Source organism: Zootoca vivipara, chromosome 1 (assembly GCF_965207765.1).
Source record: "Zootoca vivipara chromosome 1, rZooViv2.hap1.1, whole genome shotgun sequence".
NCBI lineage: Eukaryota > Metazoa > Chordata > Lepidosauria > Squamata > Lacertidae > Zootoca > Zootoca vivipara.
This window is the reverse complement of record NC_142582.1, coordinates 96466453-96473377: the sequence shown is the minus strand read 5'-3', so window position 1 is coordinate 96473377 and position 6925 is coordinate 96466453. Positions and strand designations below refer to the sequence as shown.

Here is a 6925-nt window from a genome sequence, read left to right as displayed (position 1 = left end):
AAGGAGCCCGACCCCCTCTCCTCCCCCGTGGGCAGCTCCAGAAGAGGAGGAGGCCACCTGCAGCGATGGGGTTGCCCTCAACTCTTCCTTTCAGTGGCCCCGGAGCTTTCTAAGCCACCGAGTCTTCTGGAGAAGGAACCAAATGTGCCTATGTCACATCCACGTTTCCTTCCAGGTGGCTGAGCATTCAAGCTGCAGAGGAGGGAGGCACTACAATAACATTTCCGACGCCTTTTAACAAGCCACAAGTAAAAACAACGCACACACACACACACACAAATCCGACTCCATTGAGTGAAATATTGATTCTCTTCTCAACCCACCCAGCCCACAGCCGCCCCCCCAACCCACGCAACCGCTGAGCCGTAATTCATCTGTAAACTCATAACCGGATCTTAGCAGAAAGGAGAGGGGAGTGGGGTGGGGGTGGGGTAATAGAAAAAGTAAGGCTACTCTTCTTTCACGTGATTAAAAAACAAAGCCGAGCCGAGCATGCAGACAACTGCAGGGATTTGCATCTCCCCAGCTCTCCCTTCATTTAGAAAACACGCCGTTTGAAAGCCCAAGTCCAACAATGGCAGACTCTGGAGTGAAAGCGGGTCAGGCAGCCTTGCGGGTCCTCTCTCAGACATGTGGATGTACTTTTGGCCAGGGAAGCAATTCAGGTCACTACATTTGCACCAAACGGTTTTCACACACGCGCGCGCAAAAATATAACGTAAAGAAAAACAAAACACCCCGTTGTATGATGGCCTGATGTTTTTCTTTTTCTTTTTCACGTTTTAGCAAACGTTCATTGATAAAGAGAAAAGGCATGAGAGAGAGAGAGCGGGGGGTGGTGGTGGAATTCTTCGCCTTCCCATCTGATTTCTCTCTCTTTTTGTATTATAAGCGAGAGCAAAGAAGTTTTTGTTTGGTGGGTTTTCATTGATCAGTCACTCTGAGCTAATGTAATTATCCTCATCAATAGAAGGCTGCAGAGAGAATCATTATGTGGGTGACATTGATAAATGATCACCCAAGAGCTGCCTTTTCTCTTGGGCACCCCCACATCTGACCCTCCCACATCTACGAGGTAGCCATAGAAACACCTTGAGCGCCTCTAACGCGAACTGCGGCGAGGAGGAAGACGCAACCGAGCAAAGATACAACTTGCACGTTTGCCTTCCAACTCACTAAAATCTCCTGGTTGTTTTTTTTCTCGTCCTCAAGTCTCCGATTCTCTTTCTCTCTGTGTGTCTCTCCTCCTCTCTTCCCAGCATCTCAGGAGCCCTCGTACCTCATAGCTATTGAGGAAAACACATCCAAGTGGCTTTGTCCTCAAGGAGTTAAATAACGAGGTTGCCTGCACTCGAGGGCGACGTTGCTTTTCTCTAAGTAATTGCGTGTAATGCAAAACCCATTAGTTCGAGAGAGGCGTTCTTTTAAGTTGCGCCATTGCACAATATACAGCGTCTCCCATCCAGCAAATAACTCAGCGGGCGAAGCTCTTTGCAAAGTGCCTCAACCTGAAATCATCATCACCATTATGATTACAGCGACAAGGACTTTTGTATTTATTTCCTAAGTAAGATACAAAAAGAAAACCGCTCTAATCCTCTGAGTGCTTTATTTAAGCAAATAAGAAAATACGGCGAGAGGTAATTGATTCATAATGGCGAGGCTGCGAAGAGGGTGGAGGTGTTTGTTTATTTGATTCCTAAAGCAGCCGGAGGAGGAGGGGGACGAGGAGGAGGAGGAGGGGGCAGCCTGAGCTGGGTCATCCATCATGACTGTGGCAGGGACCCTGCCCAGAGGAACCAGCTCCCTTCTGTCTCTCTCTTCTCCCAAACTATTAATATGAAAATCTGCCTTCCTAACCCCTCCCCCCACCTTGTGTCCCCCTCTTTATCCAGTTCAAGGGGGCAGCCGGCTTCCCCTCTGCTTCCATTAACAACTTAGCCAGAGGAAGGAGGCAGGGAAGAAAGTTCTAAAGCTTTCTTTCTTTCTTTCTTTCTTTCTTTCTTTCTTTCTTTCTTTCTTTCTTTCTTTCTTTCTTTCTTTCTTTCTTTCTTTCTTTCTTTCTCTCTCTCTCTCTCTCTCTCTCTCTCTCTCTCTCTCTCTTCTCTCTCTCTCTTTCTCTTTCCAGAAGTTTATTGCCAAACCGAGAACCCAAACTGCGCTTCCTTGGGAGTAACAGCCGTTCAATTCAAGGGGGCTTAGCATGGCACAAGGTGCTAATCAATAAACAATAATAGCTACAGTATTTTAAAAGCAAAACACCCTGTGCTAGTTAAGTGTCCACATTTCTGGTTAACTGAATGCAGAGGTAAAGGCCGACTCTTCAAAACAACTTCAGTGCCCCTCCAACATAGCATGCCACCTGGGATAGCCTTTCTCGTGGATCCCATAAATTTTTATTCCACAAAATGAGGAGGAAATAGAATGAGTTCCATTTCACAGAGGCACTGAAGCAGCTTTCCTCCCCCCAATCAAAAATTTTTTTTTAAAAAAAACTTTTCTTATATCTGGACCAGGGCTTAAATAGACACTTTCATTTCCCTGCAACATGCAGGTTACTTCTTGTTAATATTCACACGTGGCACAGACAAATCGACCATCTCAAAACCAATGACGACCCCATAATTCTGAATCCTGTGCACATTTACTTGCAGGCAAGTCCCACAGAGTTCAACATCATCTCAGTTAGGCTTGCAAGCATCACACCCTTAGTGTCGTTTGTTAAATTAAGTGTGTGTGTGTGTGTGTGTGTGTGTGAACCTACAGAGAAGGAGCTGAAGTTGGGTTGTTGTTGTTTAATGGCCGTTTTGTAACTTTTAGGTGCAGCTGCGTGAGACACCCCACATGTGCTTTTTGTTGAAGAGTTTCCTACAAGCCACTCTGCTTCTCCTTTGGACATTAGAAGCCAGCAAAGGGCAGCCAGGATGAACGGTCTGCTCTGCTTATGCCCCCCCTGCCTTCAGTAACAAAGGACAGATCAATCTCAAACGTTTTTGATTTACTAGGATTACAAATTCCTCCTCAATTTGTTCAGGGAAATGGAAATTTGGGGTTTCCCCCGTACCTCTAAACAAGAGGTGTTTTTCTATTACCCCTTTGTTCCCCAGAACATAAGCAATTTTAGTCAGACTACAGTATTTCCTTTAACACCATGTCGCTGTCAAAACACTATTCCCATTTTCTTTCACTTTTGACAGCTGAGCATTTCTTAAATACACCCAAATCGGAACCCCTCATACTAAACAGTAAACCTCAGACTGGAGCAATCTCCTCCCATTATATTGCAGTAAGGATTTTAGCAATATAGATCAAGCAGAATAGAGCCCAGAGAAGGAAAAGTTATACAGCAGTAGGTAGGGGTGGGTGGGTGGGGGACAGTCCTTTTCAAAAATACCCAACTAGCAGGCAGAGCTGGACCCTTTGCCTCCCTTTCTCCCCAAAGCCAAACATTAGAAAAAAGGCAGAAAATATTATTTAAAATGCTACCAGTTTTGCTGACACCCAAATAATCCTATGCTTGAAAGTTCTGTCACAATAAACAGAGAGTTGCACAGATTTGGGAAGCTTGGAGGTTTCAGTTGGAACAAAAAAATTAAACCAAACTTAAGACAAAGTGCTTACATTTCATATATTTCTACTGTACCCCCCTTCTGTTGTAAAAAGGGTCAAAGTGTAAGAATGAAACATTAGATCTGCAGAGTCATTAACATGTTGAAGTTTCAAGTGAAAGTTTTTGCCAACGTATTTTGAATTGTGGGGAAGGCGGTGCCACTCAAAGCCTCTTCTGCCCAGGTCAGGCTTTATGAAGTCTGGCTGCACCATCCAGATGGACACCAATTCTTGCTTTCATCTGTCCCCCTCATGGGCTTCAACCGGCTGCATGACAGGCTGGCCTTGAGGGAATGGTCTTTTGCAAAAGACTGCAATATTTGGAAACTGAATGGAAACTCAGCTCCATTCAGTTTGATGGACATTTCGTCATTGGGATGTAGATTGCCTCCAGCGAGTTCCCCAGCAAAACAGAAAAATAACAATCAGTAATGAAAGAGGGTTGCATCATGACTTCACTTCCACTAAGAATGAGTTGACATGGAGCTCTAGCATGTATATTCTGCACATCTTGGATGGGGGAGAAACTATAGCGCCCAGAATTATTTGAGAGATGGGGGATGGGAGAGGGGAATATGCTTTAAAGGTATGGCGTGTATGCAGTCTAAGTCTTGATGGTTACATTGGTATGCAACAATAAACCAGGTTTTCTGGTTTATAGTGAATGAGCACCTCACACTGGTACACATTGCCTTATCACAGCTCCCCTGGCACAGGCAGGAAGAACCAGAATGTATTGACTTTTCATTAAGTCTGAACAGGTACAGTGGTTTGTTGCTTCCTAATAAGCCACAATCAGCAATCAACAACAAACTATGGCTTCATGTTCATTGGTGATAATGGCCTGTTAGGGAGTAACAAACTACAATTTCTGGTCTGCATAGAATTGGAAGTCAGGGTAGCATGGTTTCTATGGTGCTCAAATCAGGGGAGGAGTAATTATTTCTGATGAAAATCTTTCTTATGTGTGAACATAACTCAGCTCCCTTGAAAAGGTACTCAAGATTGTAGCCTTTGTCAGAACCAAGGCTTATGCAAATAGGTCCCGCTTCTATTTCCATCTATGTAAAAAGGTTGAAGAAGTGTGCATGCACACGAAAGCTCATACTAATGACAAACTTAGTTGGTCTCTAAGGTGCTACTGGAAGGATTTTTAAAAAAAAAATTGTAAAAAGGAGGGGCAGGATAGATGGACAAAGCCTAGTTTGTATGAGAGAGAGAGCACTTGTGTGTACCTAAAGCTTGCTTTTGGCCAAGTTCAGATGATCATTTCTTGGGGGGGGGGGTTAATTTCTTTCTGTCTTGTTCTATTTTGATGTGCTTATTTGCTGGTCTTAAATTGTATTTTTATGCTGTCTGTTAATCAGTTTCATTCATATATGGCCCTGGGATCTTTTGATTAAGGGGGTTAACAAATATTTTAAATAAATAAATATTTGGGCTTATTTAGCTGAGATATGCACAAGCCTTTTACCTGTGCAAGCAGTCCCTTTGCTCAGTCCCTTTGTGAAAGCTGTGATTAAGAAGCCTCTACAGTAGTTTTAACCCAATTCCCCCTTTTTGGTCAAACCAGGAGACTATGGTTACCAGGTCTGGAAGTAGTCAGAGCATTAAACCAATTTCAACCTGTGATTCAATATCCTGGCTTGTTCTGAAACTGGTAACCATAGTTTCCCAGTTTGAAAGAAACAGGAAAATATGGTTAAGTAGCTACTTCCTTGTTTGGTTGCTGTGCGTTGCAAAGGGAGGAGCAATGAATTTGTGTGCATGGAAGAGGAAAAGGTCTATACATATCACAGGTTAATAAAATAAGAAATGATTGTACAAATGCACCATTCCAGCCCAGAAGAGAGTTTAACTTACCATCAGTAAAGAATGAGTGAAAACACAACCATCCCTCTCCTCTCTTCCTTCCCAAGAATTTTGTTGTGAAACACACCTTATTCAATCAAACTAAACAATTATTTACAAATCAGTTCCTTATCTTCAGACCAGGTATAACTTTTCTCTCAGTAATCTAATTTTCTTTCTTTCTGGGACAATAGAAGGAGATTTTGCAAGTAGAAGAGAAATAACATTGTTTGCATTTCTTGTCCACCCTACAAATACCCCATGAAAATCACCAGCATTTAAGTACTACAATATTGATTATATGTATCTATGGCTGCAATCCTAGGAGCAAGCTTCATTGTAAAACAGTGGAATATACTTCTGATATACATGCATAGGATTCAACTGTAAATATGAACAATCATATGGATATAATAAATCTATGGCTAAGTTTAATTTTTGTTCAGTAGTTAATTTTTTTCTTTAAAAAACATTAAATAAAACAGAGTACTTAGGGTAATGGTTTGTAGCTGATATATGAGGAGTTAGATCTCTTGCTAATCTACCCCTAATATTAACAGGTTCATTATAAAATCCTGTCCACAGTCAAGCTCTACATTCAAGTCAGCATTGGACTTGTTAAACTAAAACTCAATTGTTGAGTAGTATGGGATAGAAATGTAAACAAATATACACAGGCTTCCTTTACCACTTATATGTAACACACAAACATTTTTAGCTCTAGACATTAAGCTTACACGTATGTCTGATCACAGGCGAAGGCATTTATAAAATCACACGTTGCAATCCCTCTTAATCTTTGATGTGTTTTGTTTATATTATTATTGTTAACAAATACAAGTTTTTTTTATCTCTTCTCCGCAGGAAATAAAGTCTCCTTCTATTAATGATTAAAAACACAAAGGCCTAACAAAAAATCAAAAATGAAATATTTATTACCGCATTTTGTGACTTAACACCTTTTTCTTTAAAACATAACGTCACAGTCCTCATACAAGTATTTTAATGTAAATTTTGACAAAGCTTAAAGGTAACAGCATTTTTTTTTCTAGTGAGGAACACGTGCTGAGAAAGGAAGAATTCATGGACATACAATACCAATTCCACAGCAGATCTGATACTAGCAAAAACATTCTTTTTTTTTTCAATTGAGGTAAACACATAGAATATCTAACATGAAACAATTAATAGACCGAACTCTGTACGAAGTTTGTTACAGTATTCTCTTGCTTTTTCCCAAGCTCTGAGTTCATGATAATGTTCTAGGTTTGGTGCAAAGACCATTAATATCTTCTTTTGTTGAGGAAAGCTGCCCAACCTTCCGATTTGTCTTTTCCCAAGCCAAGGGCTCAGAACTTCTAGAAGAAGGCTCCTGCTCTGTCCTTTTAAATTTTCACCGGCAAGCTCTTTGAAAAAAAAGAGTCCAAAAATATCTTGGGCTTATGAAGCACAAACTATAAAAGAT

The 6925-nt window shown here is 41.4% G+C and overlaps 1 protein-coding gene across 6 annotated transcripts in view; it reads right to left on the bottom strand.

Annotated features, from left to right (window-relative positions):
* Positions 1-6372: 6372 nt before the first annotated feature.
* The window catches only part of MEIS2 (Meis homeobox 2), a 227198-nt gene continuing 226645 nt past the window's right edge, over positions 6373-6925 (bottom strand). For all 6 annotated transcript variants that reach the window (XM_035110568.3, XM_035110536.3, XM_088671242.1 and 3 more), the window contains one exon: positions 6373-6925. This exon is cut by the window's right edge and continues 870 nt beyond it. The gene's annotated coding sequence lies outside the window, so the exon portion shown is untranslated.